The following is a 17745-nucleotide window of genomic DNA, read 5'->3' on the forward strand; positions in this document are numbered from 1 at the left end:
CTGTCCTGTAAGTTCTGATTGAAACTTTAAATTAAAAAAATAATATAGAGATGCACTGCCTCGCATGCGCAATAGCCGCCCAATGCTTTCCTATGGGAAAGCATAGGATTTGCTGAGATCATTAAGATTGATGACCTCAGCCATAGAGGTGTCGGGGGCAGGGCACTCGAAATAAGGCGAGTAATTTCACCTTTTAAAGGCAGGGGAGGGAGGCAGTGATCTTAAAACATATTTGTGTTCCTGAGACTATAATGTTCCTTTAAGCTAATTGTTGTTTTGATTTTAAGAGTGTGGTAAATATAATTTATTGCAATTTCTATCTAACTGGTTTCACAAATAAATAAATTCTGCATAAATAGTGAATTGTTGAATGGCTTTAAAATATGTACCAATACATGTAAATAGCATTTTCTTCTCTATCTTTTAGTATAGTTTATGTTTTCTTTAACTGTGCTAGTATATAGGATTGCCAAAACATAGACCATGGGAACTAAAAATTTATGGACACTTCGTCAACCTAAAGGCTACCGTTTATCGCCAACCTGGTGCAATATGTGAAGAATGGAACCTTTAAATCCTATGTAGAAATCACTTGGAAATCCAACAAGAAGCACTTTGTTATGATACTTCTCCTTCAAAAATTGATTAGGGAATTTGCAAACAAACCATGTAATAAAAAAATAAAAAAAAGGTAAATGATTAACTATGTAGAAATCAATGAATCTCACAAGAGTGATTTGATTAAAGGGACACTGTAGGAATCAGTTATTTTTTTATATTACATCATTTACATCCCCCCACTAGTAAACAAAAGCTTTGCAGGGGTTTCGCATTAGCTGAAATCTTTTGGTGATAGACCTGTTTGTCAGTCCTATAAGCCTCAGGTAAATTGTCCTTTTTGCACTGTTCTTTGTTTGCAAAGTAATTAAGTTGCCATCATTAATCAGGCAGATTAACATAAGTAGCTGATGTGTGTGTGAGTTCCTAGAGATGTAACGCATCCATTTTTCACACGATACCAATCAGTAGAACAGTCGCATTAAAGATGCTGCCGGCCCCTCATAATATGAACACAAAACACACTTGGTGAGCATCGGCTGTCTCACAGCTACGACTATCTCACTGTGCTAATAGGGACTCTCCATGCTGCAATTTAACCTATCCCTTTTAATGCAATACTGAAATATTGCATTAAAAAGCATACATAAAAAATGCAAGCAAGGACAAAAAAAATTAACAAAATGCAATTTGGTGCCAAAATGATCTCACTTGGAAATCTACATGTTCTGCAGAGACCAGGAAGTAGCTAAGATAAGCAATGATCCCTTTTGTTCTCAAGGGAGTACTGTGCATACCACATAAACCTCTGCCCAGAAGGAGCTTACTGAATATTTAGATCAGTATTATTGCATAATTGTGTGTCTAAAAATACATGAATGAATTACCCTGCAAAGTAAAATTAGCTGCACTCACATATGCTGTACAAGCACTTGTATGTTAATGTGGTGGTTGTGAGGGGGGGTGGGATTTAAATAAAATATCTTAATGAAATTGGATACGCAGATATCTTAAAATTCCTCTTAAAATAGTTTTTGCTTTATTGCTGGTGGCAGTGCAAATATTTCCCAAACATTTACAGATATGTTTCCTCGAACTCAATTCAAATTTAAACTACTGTGAAAGTCACGGATTGACAAACACTTGTGAAATTTAAAGGACCACTCTAGTGCCAGGAAAACATACTCGTTTTCCTGGCACTAGAGTGCCCTGAGGGTGCCCCCACCCTCAGGGACCCACTCCCGCCGGGCTCTGGGGGGAGGAAGGGGTTAAACTTACCTCTTTCTCCAGCGCCGGGCGGGGAGCTCTACTCCTCCTCCTCTTCTTCCTCGCGACGTCATCGGCTGAATGCGCATGCGCGGCAGGAGCCGCGCTCGCATTCAGCCGGTCGCATAGGAAAGCATTCATAATGCTTTCCTATGGACGCTTGCGTGCTCTCACTGTGATTTTCACAGTGAGAAGCACGCAAGCGCCTCTAGCGGCTGTCAGTGAGACAGCCACTAGAGGCTCTGGAGGCTGGCTTAACCCTCAGAATAAACATAGCAGTTTCTCTGAAACTGCTATGTTTATAAAAAAAAAGGGTAAAAGCTAGCTGGACCTGGCACCCAGACCACTTCATTAAGCTGAAGTGGTCTGGGTGCCTAGAGTGGTCCTTTAAGTACTAAAAACAAATAAATATAGTATATATTCAAATTTACTTGTTCAATGGAATACGTACAAGTCAGTACTAACCAAACATCCCTTTCTCTTGCATCTTGTCATACTCTTGACAGCTGTATATTTATTGAACAACACATACAGGTCCTCAATCGCCAATATGTAACTTCCCTTGTCAATATCACGGTTTCTCCTTGAAACGGTAACTGCCTTTTAAATAAAAAGTTGGTAGAGGGTGAGATTCGAGTAACCTGCATGCACTACTGTTGCATTGCATTTCCTTTCCAAGTAACATTCAAATTAAAGAGAGCAGAAACTTCAACATCATTTCATTGCATGAAAATCTAAGTATCAGGGGTACTTTGTAAAGATCATATAGAGAAAGGGAAGTCAAAATGTATATTATTAACTGATGCAGATCTACAACTCCCATAATGCTTCCCCAACCCCAAGACTTGCAGAGCTTGATGGGAGTTGCTGATATAATATAATATAATATAATATATGATCATCTCTGCAATGTGACTTGTTCTTAAGACCATGTCGTAGGCTGCCATCAGATAACGTCTCTTGACAACACCTGAACAGATTACTTCCTCCTTGTTTAGCCCAATTATAAATAGTTGCACTCGACTAGGGCCCAGTCAGTTACAGTAGTGTATGGGTTAAGTGCAATGTTCTACAGTAATGATTAAACACATTCAGCCTGCGAGCAGTGCAAGGTCCATTCAATGCTGCACAGTCTTCAAATGTACCTTCCCCCTTTACCCCCTCCCAACCCTTTCAATGTTGGCAACGAGTAGCTGGGCCTGCACGCAATGCTTCTACTGAGCACGCTATGAGCCTTTAAACAAGGGGGAGGGAGACATCAGGCTCACTCCATACGCACAGGAGTTGAGAGGAGGAGAACTATTTAAAAAGGGGGGTGGCAAGAGACCAGCTGCTACCCCCTACCCACCCTAAATTGCTGTCAGTGGTCCTGCATTATCCTATTTGGCAGAAAATCCATAACTGCTTTATCATGCTACTCTCAATCTTCATTTGTAGAGTTAGAAACGCATTAAATTCATACAAATATAATATACTGTGAATAGTATACATTACAAAACTTGCAGAGCTTACTTGACAAAAAGGTTTTCTCTACAGTATAAGCTTTATTATCCAGAATAGCACTGAAACATTACTGGAGAAGCCAGATAATGTCTAGGCTCCGTTGCAGACAAAATGTAAACATCAGCTATCCACATGATTTGCTAACAAGCTGATTGAATTCTTGATACAATTCAAGAAGAAGACATCTGTACTGCAAATATGCTACTACGTGCATTCGTAAATGATGGGGATTAGAAAAACAATTGCGCACATCCACAAATCATTTTTCCCGATATGGACTGCAAATTTTCAAAACAAGGCTTCAAGCTACTCCTTCAAGTCAACATTCGCAAATTGTTCATTGTTGAGCATTTACCTCTTGAGCAGCTTGAAGGAAAAGCCTGGAAATTTCATAAAAACAAGGTAATAAAGTTAAATAAACAGACACAAACCTCATCGACTTTCAAAATATTTGTTTCAGGTGGATACAGTCAATGAAACAGGCTAGTGAGGGGAGACATAGGCATGGGTTTTTATATCAAGGAAGATAACATGCCACTAAACCAGGGTGGTAAGTATTTACAGCCACTGGTATCACCGCCAAAGGCTATGGAAACGTTATGGCAATAACAAATAAGTGTGTTTTAATATTTCTCTAATTTGGAAGTAAGAAACAATATGACATGTATCATACAACAGAGATTAGAGGATCTTAATTACCCAACCTCCGATAGAACACTTTAAGGCACATTCAGCGGAGACTAACTTACAAGAATATATTTTAACTTCTACACCACAGAATCACAAATGTAAATATTACTATTGCGGTTACTATATATTGATATTCTACAGCACTGTAAACTAGGACACTGCCACCTAACTTGCTCGACACTCGGAAGGCGCCATTGAAATTCAAATTTAGGAGGGCATAGCAACACAATACCGAGGTGGTTTACAAATGGTTTGCAGGTCGTTTATGACATCAAGGGTCAATCCGGAGAACAGAATGTCCACAGACCAGGGTTCGACAGCAACACAAAAAAATGGTACCTGGCGCCCAAACCAAAGTGTATAACCTCCCGTTGGTCTCCTTGCATAGAAGTTTGCCAATGTTATTATTTTAACGCTCATCTTTCTGCCCACAACTCGTCACCATGGCTGGCATTGAGAAGGAAGATGAGATGGGATGCCTACAGCTCATCTCTGGTGTTACTATGCTGCCTCTGTGTGTTTTGACAAGAGAGGCAGCTTTCCCTACTACCATTTGGCAAGACTTAGAGCAACGGTAGGCAGTGATGTGTGTTTGGATATATGTATGTCTGTATATATGAATACAAGTATAAAAGTGTTACTATACATTTTGCGAACTCCTCGCTGTTGTCCCCGATTCTTGTCTTATATGGAGATTTGTCAAACTATGCCATAGGCATCAACAATAAATATGCAAAAAAGTACACATTTTCCAAGTAACACACATTTAAGCGTCCATTAAGTTGTTACTCATATATTCAAACAGTGTATACTGTATTTTCTATTTTAATACAGTTAACCATGAATTTACATTACATAACAAGTAAAATTGAATTTAGCAATACATAAGCAATAAAGTAATGATCAATCCCTTTAAGCAAGCAAAATTGTTAGATATTACCCTATACATTACGTAATAGCTTAATATTTAAGTGCTCAGTACAATCACGGTGGGGTTATTCATTTATTGACCTAAATACCATATTAAAACAAACACATTGCATTAAAGGACCACTCTAGTGCCAGGAAAACATACTCGTTTTCCTGGCACTAGAGTACCCTGAGGGTGCCCCCACCCTCAGGGACCCCCTCCCGCCGGGCTCTGGAGAGAGGAAGGGGTTAAACTTACCTCTTTTTCCAGCGCCGGTGGGGAGCTTTCCTCCTCCTCTCCATCTTGATCGCGACGTCATCGGCTGAATGCGCATGCGCGGCAGGAGCCGCGCTCGCATTCAGCCGGTCGCATAGGAAAGCATTTACAATGCTTTCCTATGGACGCTTGCGTGCTCTCACTGTGATTTTCACAGTGAGAAGCACGCAAGCGCCTCTAGCGGCTGTCAATGAGACAGCCACTAGAGGATTTGGAGGCTGGATTAACCCTTATTATAAACATAGCAGTTTCTCTGAAACTGCTATGTTTATAAAAAAAAAAGGGTTAATCCTAGAGGTACCTGGCACCCAGACCACTTCATTAAGCTGAAGTCGTCTGGGTGCCTAGAGTGGTCCTTTAAATTAGCTAATTTGCAGGCAAGGGAAACTTTGATACAGTTGTTATACCCTAATAAAGCTTTGGAGGTATTAAACAAAGCAAAAGTATAAAAGTAAACAGGAAAAAAATAAAGAGCACAGTATAAAAACTGGAAGGTTCAAAATCAACTGGCCAGGGCTCTATCCCATGAAATAAAAACAACATAAAATAAAAATAAATAAAAAATGAAATTACTTTTAAATCTAAAAAAGGCTTACTTCAGCCACATTCATTATTGGTTTTAAATCAAGATTAACAGGTTATTTCAGTAAGCTGCTCCTTACAGGCCAGCTATATTTTAATGTAAAACATGTCGTTTAAATACTCTCTTGCATATGTATAGGGAAAATGGATATCTAAGCCCTTTGCACAGCAGTGGATACATATATTGGTTCTTCACACTCTGCCCCCTTAGCTCCAGGCAACTGGCAATTTCTTTTATTAAGGTCCCAGCTAATACTCCCTAATAACATATAGAAAAGGAGCAAGAGACTGCGGGCATGAATACCTTTCTACAACTTCCCTCAATGGATTAGTCGTTTCATACCCCGTCTTCCGTTCCTAACTGCTTACATGGCTCATTGTCACATAGATACACACTTAGCATTCTCATAATCCAACCACCTAGACCAGGGGTGCCCAAAAGATATAGATCCCCAGATGTTTTAAAAACTACAGCTTCCATGATGCTTTGGCATTCTAAATGTATGGGAGTTGTAGTTCTACAACATCTGGGCATTTAACTTTTGGGCACCCCTGACAGACTATCCAGACTCAACTATTATTTATGTACAGGATCACAGGGCTGGTGTAAGCATTATTGAAGTCTACCTTGGCTTATATGGGCGACTCGTTGACTCCAATACAAAGTATCTATGTTTCTATGTAATACAATGTAGGTGTACTTTTGAAAGCTGTTTGGTTTGGCAGAGATGTTACACTTCAATTATTTTCCTTAAAAAAAAAAAAAAAAAGATTCACACACACACACACCTAACAAGATACACTTCAGCTAATTGTGAGTAAATTAAAAACTCAGAAAAACAAATGACTAACTAAAATCAGTGTGCATGTGTGAATCATTACTTCCTCTATTAGTGTGTTATTAGAGTGTATAGTAAATGCTTTATATCTCACACTGGGAATGTAACCGACATGTCAAATTAACAACACAGACATTTCGATATTCACATTAAAATTGTGCAACGTATGTTTTGTTGTAAGCAATACAAAATGTATAGACAATGCATGTAAACAGATCATTTAAATGGATTTTGTAGGCTATATATGGTGGTGACTTCTGTTGAATCTATTTTTTTTTTTTACATATTTATAAACTTGTTATCGCCTATAATCTGGATTTTCAAACAGAATAAAGACGTATCTAGCTGACCACAATATTATCTGACCAATCCTCAAAAGAAGTGGGCCCACATTTCTGGATGTTCTGGATGTTTCATTGACATGGGGAAAATGTGTTCTTATATTACAATCTATGTATTTTAACCTTACCATGAGTTTTCAATTCTGCGGCCCTTGATAAAAGACATGCTTTCGTATTCCATATGGTTGTAATGGGACACGTGCTATTTACATAATTGGATATACAAACACATTACAAAAATCATACTCTATTCTGGAGATTAGTGATAGAGACCTATGGATGGCTAATGGCACATGCAAACATGATTTTATTTCTAATGTGCTCAGGGTTTGTGGGTTTCTTTTTAGAGGAGATTATATGATACTATATATATATATATATATATATATATATATAATTTTTTTTTAAAAATAAGTGTAGAAAGCTCACTTTTTAATTGCTCTGAATTGTCAATATTTGCTAAAACCCTGGACAAAGTGTAGATTCTTTGCTGCTAGGATACTGCACAATATTATACAGACAGGAATTGGATATCAAGTGGAGGTGAGGGAGCGGGGCGTTATATTATATAAGTTAACGTCCTATGTTTCAATATGTGGTAAAACTAATCTAGCTAGCACCTTTTCCACGGTCAGTCTCTCATTTTCAAAACAAAGTACATTTCCAAAATCAGTGCATAGCATAGTTTTCTTTTAGACGTAAATGAGACTGCACATGCTGAAGACACCTTGTTCGCAATAAATAAGAATAAATAAATAAAAATTAAAAACCAGAGGCACAACTGAACAGATGCAGCCAACATTTACTCACTTGCACAGTTTATCATTCTTCAGTGAATAATTCTCTGTCTGATGCCGTTTTGTGCATGCACAATCAGGTGGGCATTGAGTTCAATTGGAGATTAGTGAACATGGGCATGTGTGATATTACCAATTATCCAAATGAAAAGGCAACAAGGACCCATAAGGGTTATTCACTAAACAGTGGTTTGTACTGAACTGGAAAAAAGTAATTAATAAAACTTAAGCCAATGCACCTGAACAGGCAAACTTCTCCAACCCGTTTTACAACTTGATTAGTTTGGCTTAAAAAAAAATAATAATGAAATTTAGTTATTAATTCAACTAAATTCACCACTGAACCTTCAAAGGAACACCGTAATGAGCTCTTGGTTCCTGGGCACATCATTTAAGGGGGATCATATCATAAAAGTGGGACTTTCCAAGCTCAGTTTTTAAATGCATTATTTGTATAGAGCAAATTAAAAATGGGTGCTAAATCCATTTCAGAGAGTCCATTTAAGACCACTGGTTTATAAATAAAAAAAACATAGGCCGTACACCCCGCAGTGTATGTGTTCCACTGTGGTTTTGTAATCCACATCGTTGTTGATGTAGTCACTATCTGCTAGCACATTGTTACATGGATACAAAGCAAATGCTCATGAAAACCTTAGAATACTATGTGCAAAATTCTTACCATGCTCGATTTATAAAATTTACATTTCAATGGATTATTTTTAAATAAATTACTAGTAGTAGCCGTATGAGACCCTTCTCTTTGTATTTATTACAGCAGAAAAATATTTCCTTACATATAGCCCGAATAAGAAATTCAGAGGGTCTTATCTATACAGAACACCTCTAGGACTCACGGAGCAATCAAGAAGGAACATTCCTCCAGTTTCCATGGTGACTGCTCCACATTATAAATATAGCCAATTTTTAATGTAACTGGGGAGTCCCCAAATCACAAGCATCACATCTGGAATCGGTAAAGTCTCTTATCAACAACAGGATAAAATAATATTTATTTGGCATTAGACAGAAATTGTTTATGTATGTGGATTTTTAATCAGGTGGTATTTTGGAGGTGTCAATTACACACACGCGCACGCACACACGCCCTGGTTACACTCTCATAAGTAATGTCTGGAAATGTGTTTTGTTTGTTTATTTCAGAAACAACGATGCAGAGCTTTCTCCCAGCCTTCTCCTGCTGTTCAGATCTCTTTATTTCCTCTCCCTGCAAGAGCCCTAACCGTGGCTTTGCACACTGTGTGTTACACAGCTCACTGGAAATGCCTAATGAGAATCTGATCTGGCGTCCAAAACATTCCCTCTCTCTCATGGGCAGCTGCCTAAGTAGCATACTCGTTCCTGCTATAATCTGCTTGGTCAATTCTCTAAGGGAAAATGCAGCAAGGGGGGGGGGGGGGGGGATGGAAGAGAAAACTCCACACAGATGATGTGTTTTATTCCTTCCCAGACTTGATTTTATAACAAGAGGGGGAATTAATACAGCCCACAGGTTTAGTGCTTCTGGGTGGATGGTACAATGGATCTACGCAGGTGCAGTGCATAGAATTGTGGAACATTAGAATAAAAAATAAAGAATAAAAAAAGTAATGGGCAGAGAGGCTTCCCACGACTGGTTTCAAATAAAGATTATGTGTTTGTTAGTCCACCCATCGTACAGCGCTGCATAACTTGTTGGTGCGATTTAAATAGGAATAATAAAGAAACAAAATGTACTTAAAGCAGAAATGCATACAAATCTAATACTATGTTCACTGCAGCAGATTTAGAATATTTACAGAAATGCCTAGAAACGCCAGTCTACCAGCATTCGAAAACTGGCTAACACGTCACATAGCAAGTTCTTAACTGGGCTACATGACGCAAGGCATTTAATATGTGCAGTTTCAAGCTGGTGAGGTCTCAGACATCAGGATAAACTTTGGAATGGTTCATGGAAAGTGTATGGAAATCAGAGTCTAGTGCCCCTTGTTACCGGTGGTGGAAAAGTGGAAAATTCCTAAGAGCACTTTCAAAATGGATTTGTTTTATGAGGCTCATAAAAAAATGGAGGGGTTCGGAGCAGAGTGCAACTTCTACTTGCAACCTTAGTATTAATGCACAACGCAGACTTTATGTCAAATTATTCTGCAAATATCCATTGCCTACTTGTCCAAAAGATTTTATTAAAGTCTGCTATATATTATACAGCCAATGTCTTGATACACAAAAAAATAATTCAATATTCTCTATGAGAAGCATTGGACCCTCCATAGGCCAAGCATGCGTGCAAGTACGGCCCTCGTTTTGGCTCCTGGAGCTGAAGAGAACTAGAAGGAAGACGATTGTGGAAGTAAAACATACCTCCCACTGCACCCCGTGGCCACTGGGCATCAAACTCAACATCAGGGGTATTTGCAAAAATATGCAAATACCCCAGAAGGTGGCAAATCAGCTTTAAGGCTTCCAAGTGCAGGACCATGCTTGCACAATCACTAGTTGGCCAAATAAACTTTGTTCACTATGCAATAATCACTAGATACTTCCTGCCTAAATGAGGAGTCAGTTAGCACACATAAGTACTCCGCTCCAAAAAACAAAACAAAACAAAAAAAAATTTATAGTTTGATGAAATAATATATTTTGGGAAATGTTTACATTTAGGGTAAGGGGAAAGGGGTGTTTTGGGCATGTGGAGTTTAAGGGTTATTGTAAAAGTACTCACCCTCCCATGATTGATAGATCTGCAAGATTTTTTATACAGTGTGACTCACTCAGTGCTGTCCCTGCTCCTCCTGCAAGGTATTTCCTGTGTGAGAGGTTACTAGTGGGCAGATGGGAAATGATTCCTTCCACTTCCTGTCCAGCCTCACACACCGACACTGGAGGAGCTGGACTGAGTTTTAAACCCTGTATAACTGCTCCTGCTGTTCTGCTATCAGATATAGAAAGCTGGGGTACTTACTCTATAGCATCAGCCCACTTGAGCTCCAAAAAGGCTGCCCTAAAGAGTGTATGAAAAACATTCTGATTGTGACTGTAATATCAAATCACAGGAATTGCAATGGAACTCTGTTTGTTATGTGATGAAAGGTAGGTGCCTACTCTGACTGATGCGAAATCCAGCCATGTGTGTGTGATACACACACACATGTTGTGTAGTGCTCAGTTTTACATATATTAGTTTCCAAGAATAAACAAACATAATAGTTTTCTGTCAGTTTCATCATAAAGTAAAATCTGCTAATCTTGACTGTACAGTGCTATAAAGGATAACACAAGCATACTTTTTACTATACTGGTAAACATTAGGAAACTTATGTCACTAAGCAGTTCTGCAAGTACTCAGGATGCTTTAACTTTGGGTATTTATACTGTGACCCGTCAGTATATGACTTTTTCTGAACTAAAAATCGTACAACATTCATTCATCTCTTGCCCCAAAACGTTATGCCAGTAGTAGTTCAGAAAGAGTGGACAGGACAGTTTGCATCCTTGTGTTACCCTATAGCAGGGGTTGTCAACTTTCGTCACTTCAGATCTTGTGGACTACATCTACCCTGATGCTTTGCTTGATATATGGCTGCAAGAGCATCATGGGAGATTTAGTCCACAACATCTGGAGTGCCGAAGGTTGCCTAGCCATGCCCTAAAGATCACAAGAAGTGTGCTGCAATTCCATAACGGACTGATTACATCCATCACCCTGCTGAAAACGCAGAGGGAGACTCAAACTGGCTCACATTGCAACAAAATACAAGAAGAAATTTAAAAAAATGTTTTCTATAATCCTAAAACACATTGAGAAATCTAAACAAAATAACAAATCCTATGTAAATACCCAATTGATATGCCATGTACCTTCATCCTTACGTGTGGCAAGCATAATCCAGTTAATATAATAAATTATTCTATTATTAGAATAGAAACATTTGAAAAACAGGTAAACATTTACTGATAGAACCTTTTGCTGCCTAGTCAAGTCTTTGTAAATTACTAAATTTGGTAGTTGCTTGACCATAAGTGGCATAGAAAGGTGTTAAAAGTGCATTTAAGAAAGGGTAACAGATATGAGCATTGTGCTTTATATTGAATAGCAAGACCCATGGCATATGATCCCAGACCTTCCCACTGCAGGGCGACAGAGACAGATGGCCACTTTCTTTCAAATCACAGCAACAGAGAGGACCCCTTGGGTCTTCCTCCCCCCATCACAGAGTGACAGAGACAGATGGAAGCTTGGTCCATAGCATCTCACCATACTATCGCAGGGTGACTGTCAGTACATTGCATTATCCAGAACATCTCTCCAGCACAGACAATTATTATCATCACTTACTAATAAAGAGCCTCCATATTTGGCTGCCCTGTATATTTAAGAGCGGGGACAAAACACACATGGCGTTATATATTGAACTCAGTGCAAAATAATAGCTGGGAGGGGACAAGCTTATGAGAGGTTACGATAACAAGAAGCAAGTGTAAGATATTTACAGCGGTCTTTGAAAACGATTACCAAATTGCTGCATCGCCACTACCAATGCTAAATCCCATAGCGTAAGAAATCATGTTGACAAAAAATGTGAATATCCTATTGACAGATTATTTTTGTGTTTTTCTCTCTCTCTCTCCACTATCCCAGCAGGTTATAGAACTGTCAAAAAGAAAAGATGTTTATCACATTAGGTTTGTGACAGCAGAACATTTGTAAATCTGCTAAATATCATGTTTGTAACGTGGCTGTAAATTAACCTATGGTTTCTGATGGCAGTTATTCTTCTATTGATTTGTCACATGTATATTCCTAGTTATCAATACATCTCATACACATATTTATCAATATGCTTGATACAAATTGTGAAGTAGTTTGCATAAGAGCAGTTCTGGATAAAAAGCAAAAAAAAAATAAAAAGTATAGTTGGGACTACAACAGCAATAGCGATTTGTACAAAGTGACAATTTCTCTTTAAGATTAAAGCAAACAAATGTCAGTGACAGGTTGAAAAGGCTAGTCTCTCCTGGGGCTAATGTGTCATATTTAAGGGATCCTATCTGGGTGACAGAGGCTTATCTTTACCCCCAGCACGAGATTTAAAGAAACGTTACAGAATTTGCTGGCAAGAGAGCATGAGTCAACCTATCCTCACAAAATTACAAGATAAACAATGATGGCCTACATTTTTGTCCATCAGTACAATTGAAAGACATCAGTGCTATTCGCTAAAAATCGGGAATAAAAATCGAAAATATACAAGCTGGGGGAAAAAAAATTGTGTACGCTGAGAACATTTCCAATTTATGTAAAAATTACATGCCCTATATCAGACAATTCCTGGATTAGACAATAACCCTCTCATGTTAGGACACCATTCATTTGACAGCTTAGGGGTGGAGTGTTGTAGTGTACAGAAGGAATAATGACTAAAAAGGCACAGCTCAAACAGAATGTCTTTAAAGGGACAACACAGGTGACATAACCACTTACACTCACTGCTTCAGTTATAGTGCATATGTTTGTCGCCCCTAACCCTACTGATTAAAGCAGCAGCAAACTGCAAAAGTCACTTAAGATTTAAGTATACCTCCTGACCGCATAAATATTATCAATTGTATCTACTCTCATACTGTGCACATCCTGCACATATCTCGGCTAATTTTAAATGAGAGCTTGTGCTGCAGTTGACTGAAGACACGCTTTCGAAAAGCATCATTAACAAATTACCTCGAACAAAGTTGCTCAGGAAGCTAATAAATGGTGCGCTGAGCTGTAGGCCAGTTTTATGTCTTTTCAGGAATGAAACTACTTGTGAAAGATGAGCTATATATATATACACATATATATTTCACAAGTCACTGCAGAGCTCTCTTCTTGAGAGCAACAGAAGGACTGAGAATGGCTCAGAAGAGAAAGCAAAAACTCAGCCACTTTCTGATCTCTGCATAAGTTGCAGACTTTCAGCAAATGATGGAACAATTTCCAATAAAGCTTTTTTTTCTTCATATAATGAGAAACTTTCTTTAAACAACCATTGAAGACATGCATTTTTGGTCCCTCTCAGAAATGAAATGAATTCAATTTAGGTCAACTGTATTGCTACCTCCATGCTTGTATTACACTTAGATCTTATTTAATCAAATGGGTCTCTTGCGTTTTAGTGACAGTTGATAAGAAGAGTAGTGGTCCCATGATCAACTAATCAATTAATTCAATTAAATGTGTTCCATTTAAAAACACCCCGTTCTCATTTACCCCCTCCACCCGATGCAATATCACTCTCCCTTCCACTACAACAACAAAGCCTTGAAACTGGAAATAATTCAGTAAAACAGACGAAGGGGGGTGGGGGGGGTAAAAGAAGGAAACACAGAGCTACAAATGCTTTCTGGCTGTCAAGAACAGTCTGTCAGAACTCTCAGAGGAAATTAAGCAAGAAGCAGCATGTCAGATGCAAAGGGTTATGATCTGCTTGTGCAGGATGGGAGGCGATGGCTCTCTGTGAGTGGGATAATCTAGTTCCAATGTTAAAGTGTGCAAAACCACCGATGGTGCACAGTTTAAAGAGAGCGCTTATCACTGGCTCAAAGCGCAAAGCATGTGTCTTAAAACACTGCCTTTTCATCCCATAGCAAACACAGAGTTCAATTTCAATTCCTATGTGATTTGATGTTACAGACACTCTTAATAGTAATACGTTTTTTGGATTTTTTATTTTTTTATTTTTTTTAAATGATGGACTTTCTTAAGGTTAAAATAATATATACTTTTTCCTGTTAACTAGCCGTAAAATGACAAGCAATGTTGGCCTCACAGGATCACCTCTGCAACAGGATGGTAAAAAAAAAAATGGCATCCTTGATGATGGCTATTGTGCTTTGCTGAGCAATCTATATTTTTAAAAAGCTTTCTGCATTGACACAGAGGTCTTATCACCTTGAAGCTATCCTATCAAGAACACACACATTTTCCTTTTATATATTGAGCTGTCCTGGCTTATATAGGTCCAGATGGAGAAAGCTTTTGCATTGAAAAATGGTTGTTCGATATATGCACTAGACACATTTCTTGCCTGCAAGACAGATTTGTGCATGTGAAATATCAATCTTTGCATTTCCCATCAAGACCAAAGTAAGGAGGATACATAAAAAGAGGTTTAAAAATATAGTGTGCAAACAGTCTGCACGACTATTTAGCAGGTTTACAAAACACATAAGAGCATAGGAAAGTAATGGCCAATTTTGACACACCAGAAGGTTCTGGACCACCTTTCCCATAATGCTCAGCTATCCTAAAGGGTGACCGATCTTTATGGGAAAGATCGTTCAGAAATCTCTAAGTTGATAATGTTAGCTTTTACCTACATTACTTGAATGCCAGCAACTCTATGGTTTCATAACACACGGCTAAATACTCGGAGAACAACAATGTTAATGTTTGATTTCATGCACTTAACTTAAAAAAAAATTAAAATATGGAATCAGGCACTTGAGTCCGTTGTTCATAACACCCACCATTCAGAGCAGAAGAACAGACACTCTTGGGAGACAGGAGAAAGATTTTCATTAAAGCCCTTACACGTCAATATAATTACTAATAGGACTAACTAGCTTGAATATCTTGCCAGAATCCACCCTGCCATGAAGCACCAGCAACGTAATCTAAACAACACCACAAATTATAGGATAATTCATCCACAATCGCAGAACAAATCTTAAAGTGGCTCAGCCACCATCTGGGGACTCTGCATATTTTGCAATGACCACAGATAGTGACTGCTCCGCATGCAGTGCAGTGGCCTGGGATTGGAGGGAATGGTAGTTTTCACTACCGGAACCGGTCCCTCATGGCCGCCGTCACTTTCTTCCTTTTTTATTTATCAGTTCCAACTTCCTACCACTTCGTCTGCCAGGAGCCAATGACAGTGAGTGCTGTACTCTTGCGCATGAAAAGTCAGAGCTTTCTTACCTCAGCGCTCACCACTAGTGATGTCTGGGAACTTTACATAGTTTGACAGCGGTAGCTCCACCTTTTTGTCAAGCTATATCAAGCTCAGATTTTTTGTGAGTTGGAATTTCATTGAATTTCCTAACACAGTCTTTATTAGCGTTTTATCTTGATGAAATGCAAATTGTATTTTGTGGGGTTTGGTGACAGAACTGCTTTGAACCAGACCTGACTGAGACTGAGACCAATTGTCCATGAATTAGATATTTCCAAATTCTGGTCCAGTGGGGATATTGACAAGAACTGGACCTGTTGGTGTGTTTTGAGTATTGCGTTGGAAACCACTAGTGTAACCCACATTAACCTGAGGATATTAAACACAAAGAATTACAATTAATTGAATAGGCAAGTATTGCAAATCTTACTACATCTCATAATATTTTGGACTCCTAACCCACAGGTCTGATTAAATCTACTCTAGAGTGAAAGGAATTTCTATCAAAACATAAATTAAAGCAACTCACTATACAGTATTTCAAAATGCTTTCAGAGCAGCACTGGGGTTTACACCCAGATGAAATAACCCCATGGAGCCTTCCTGCTCAATATCAGCACAAGGAGCAAACAAATGGACAGCTGTAATATGTCAATTACAGTGATTGCGACAGAAGGAGAAAACAGCACCATGATATCACATCACGCGATCAGAGTTTTTTTTTTATTTTATTTTTCAAAGGAGCCAAACATAAATATTGAAAAATCGGATATAAATATATAGTAAGGAATCGTGATTTGAATACAGTCAGGTCCCCTGAAACACTTGAATGAATTAGAACTATTTAGGCAAGGACAGGGAAGCTGCCAGGTTCTACTCCTTTGCAAGGAAGTCTGCATTCATTATTTTTCTAGTGAATGAGATGCCATCTGTGATTACACTGTGAGCATGCACACTACATAAATCATGCGCATGCACAGGATCACCAATTCCCCCACAGGAATGCATGTGAGTGCAAATAATAGTCAAGTTATTTTAGACACAATTTTAGCCCAGTCTGAATGGATTTTTTTCAGATGATTGATCAGTAGTGACATTTAGCAAAGCACAAATATTTAGAAACAGCAATTAAAGTTAAAAAAAAAAAAGCACTTATTTTTCTATGCATTTTCTGCATTCTGTACACAGTGTCCCTTCAAGAAAATGTTCCTTTAAAACCCTTTTACAACCAATACAGTTATATATATGTTTCATATGAATAAGCAAATAGCATCAGAGAAATCCAAAATAAGCCCTGAACGCATCTTTAAATGGGTGTTTAAAAAAAGTTACTTTTAAATTAATATAAATATTAAAATGAACAAGCAACACTGCAAAGTTCCAAGTGTTCAGAGTCTCTGTGACTATATCTCTGTAGAGCTGCTCAGGCATAGATATGGTTAACCAACTATTAAGTTAAGTCAGTGCATGCCACCCTCCAGCAACCAGAGGGTTAAACACAGAAACCACAATCCGGCAACTCTGTGGGTTAAATCGAGAAGCTGTGCTGGTTTAGTGTCATTCAAGTTGTCGGATATAATGCACAAGAGAATATTTTGCAGACCATCCCTTAATAAAAAGCGAGGATTAAGACCATTGACCTAGATACACGAGTTCAGTTTTAGCTGTACTGCTTTTTTCCCCTGAATTGTATAAGTGAGGCTCGGCAGAGCAAACTAAAAGGAACATCAGGGAGACCCCCTCCAGCTTTTTTTCCAACAGACCATGAAATGCTAGGTTTTTTTTTTCCCTCCTTCTTCTTCTTTCCCCAAGCACTCATTTCTCTCCCCCTCTTCCGAAGCAAGCTGCATAATAAAAATAAAAGTTAAGTTCTATTTACTGCACAAGTCAGATCAGTACAGTGAGAAATGAGGATGTCAGCCACAAACTGCTTCTGCAGAGGTCTGGTTACAAGCTGGAGAGGAAGAGGCATTGAGGAAGAAATTGGGTGCTTAAATCTCTCAATTAAAGGAACACTTGCAGAATTCACACAGCCTGCGATGACTG

The 17745-nt window shown here is 38.5% G+C and overlaps 1 protein-coding gene across 4 annotated transcripts in view; it reads right to left on the reverse strand.

Annotated features, from left to right (window-relative positions):
- The window catches only part of ZMIZ1 (zinc finger MIZ-type containing 1), a 224665-nt gene that overhangs the window by 182931 nt on the left and 23989 nt on the right, over positions 1-17745 (reverse strand). The window contains exon 1 of one of the 4 annotated variants that reach the window (XM_063434175.1): positions 2290-2307. The exons of the other annotated variants lie outside the window; for them this stretch is intronic. The gene's annotated coding sequence lies outside the window, so the exon portion shown is untranslated. Of the gene's footprint in view, positions 1-2289; positions 2308-17745 lie in introns of those variants that run through there. 4 annotated transcript variants of the gene reach the window in all.

The sequence above is a fragment of the Pelobates fuscus genome, chromosome 10 (assembly GCF_036172605.1).
Source record: "Pelobates fuscus isolate aPelFus1 chromosome 10, aPelFus1.pri, whole genome shotgun sequence".
Classification (NCBI taxonomy): Eukaryota; Metazoa; Chordata; class Amphibia; order Anura; family Pelobatidae; genus Pelobates; species Pelobates fuscus.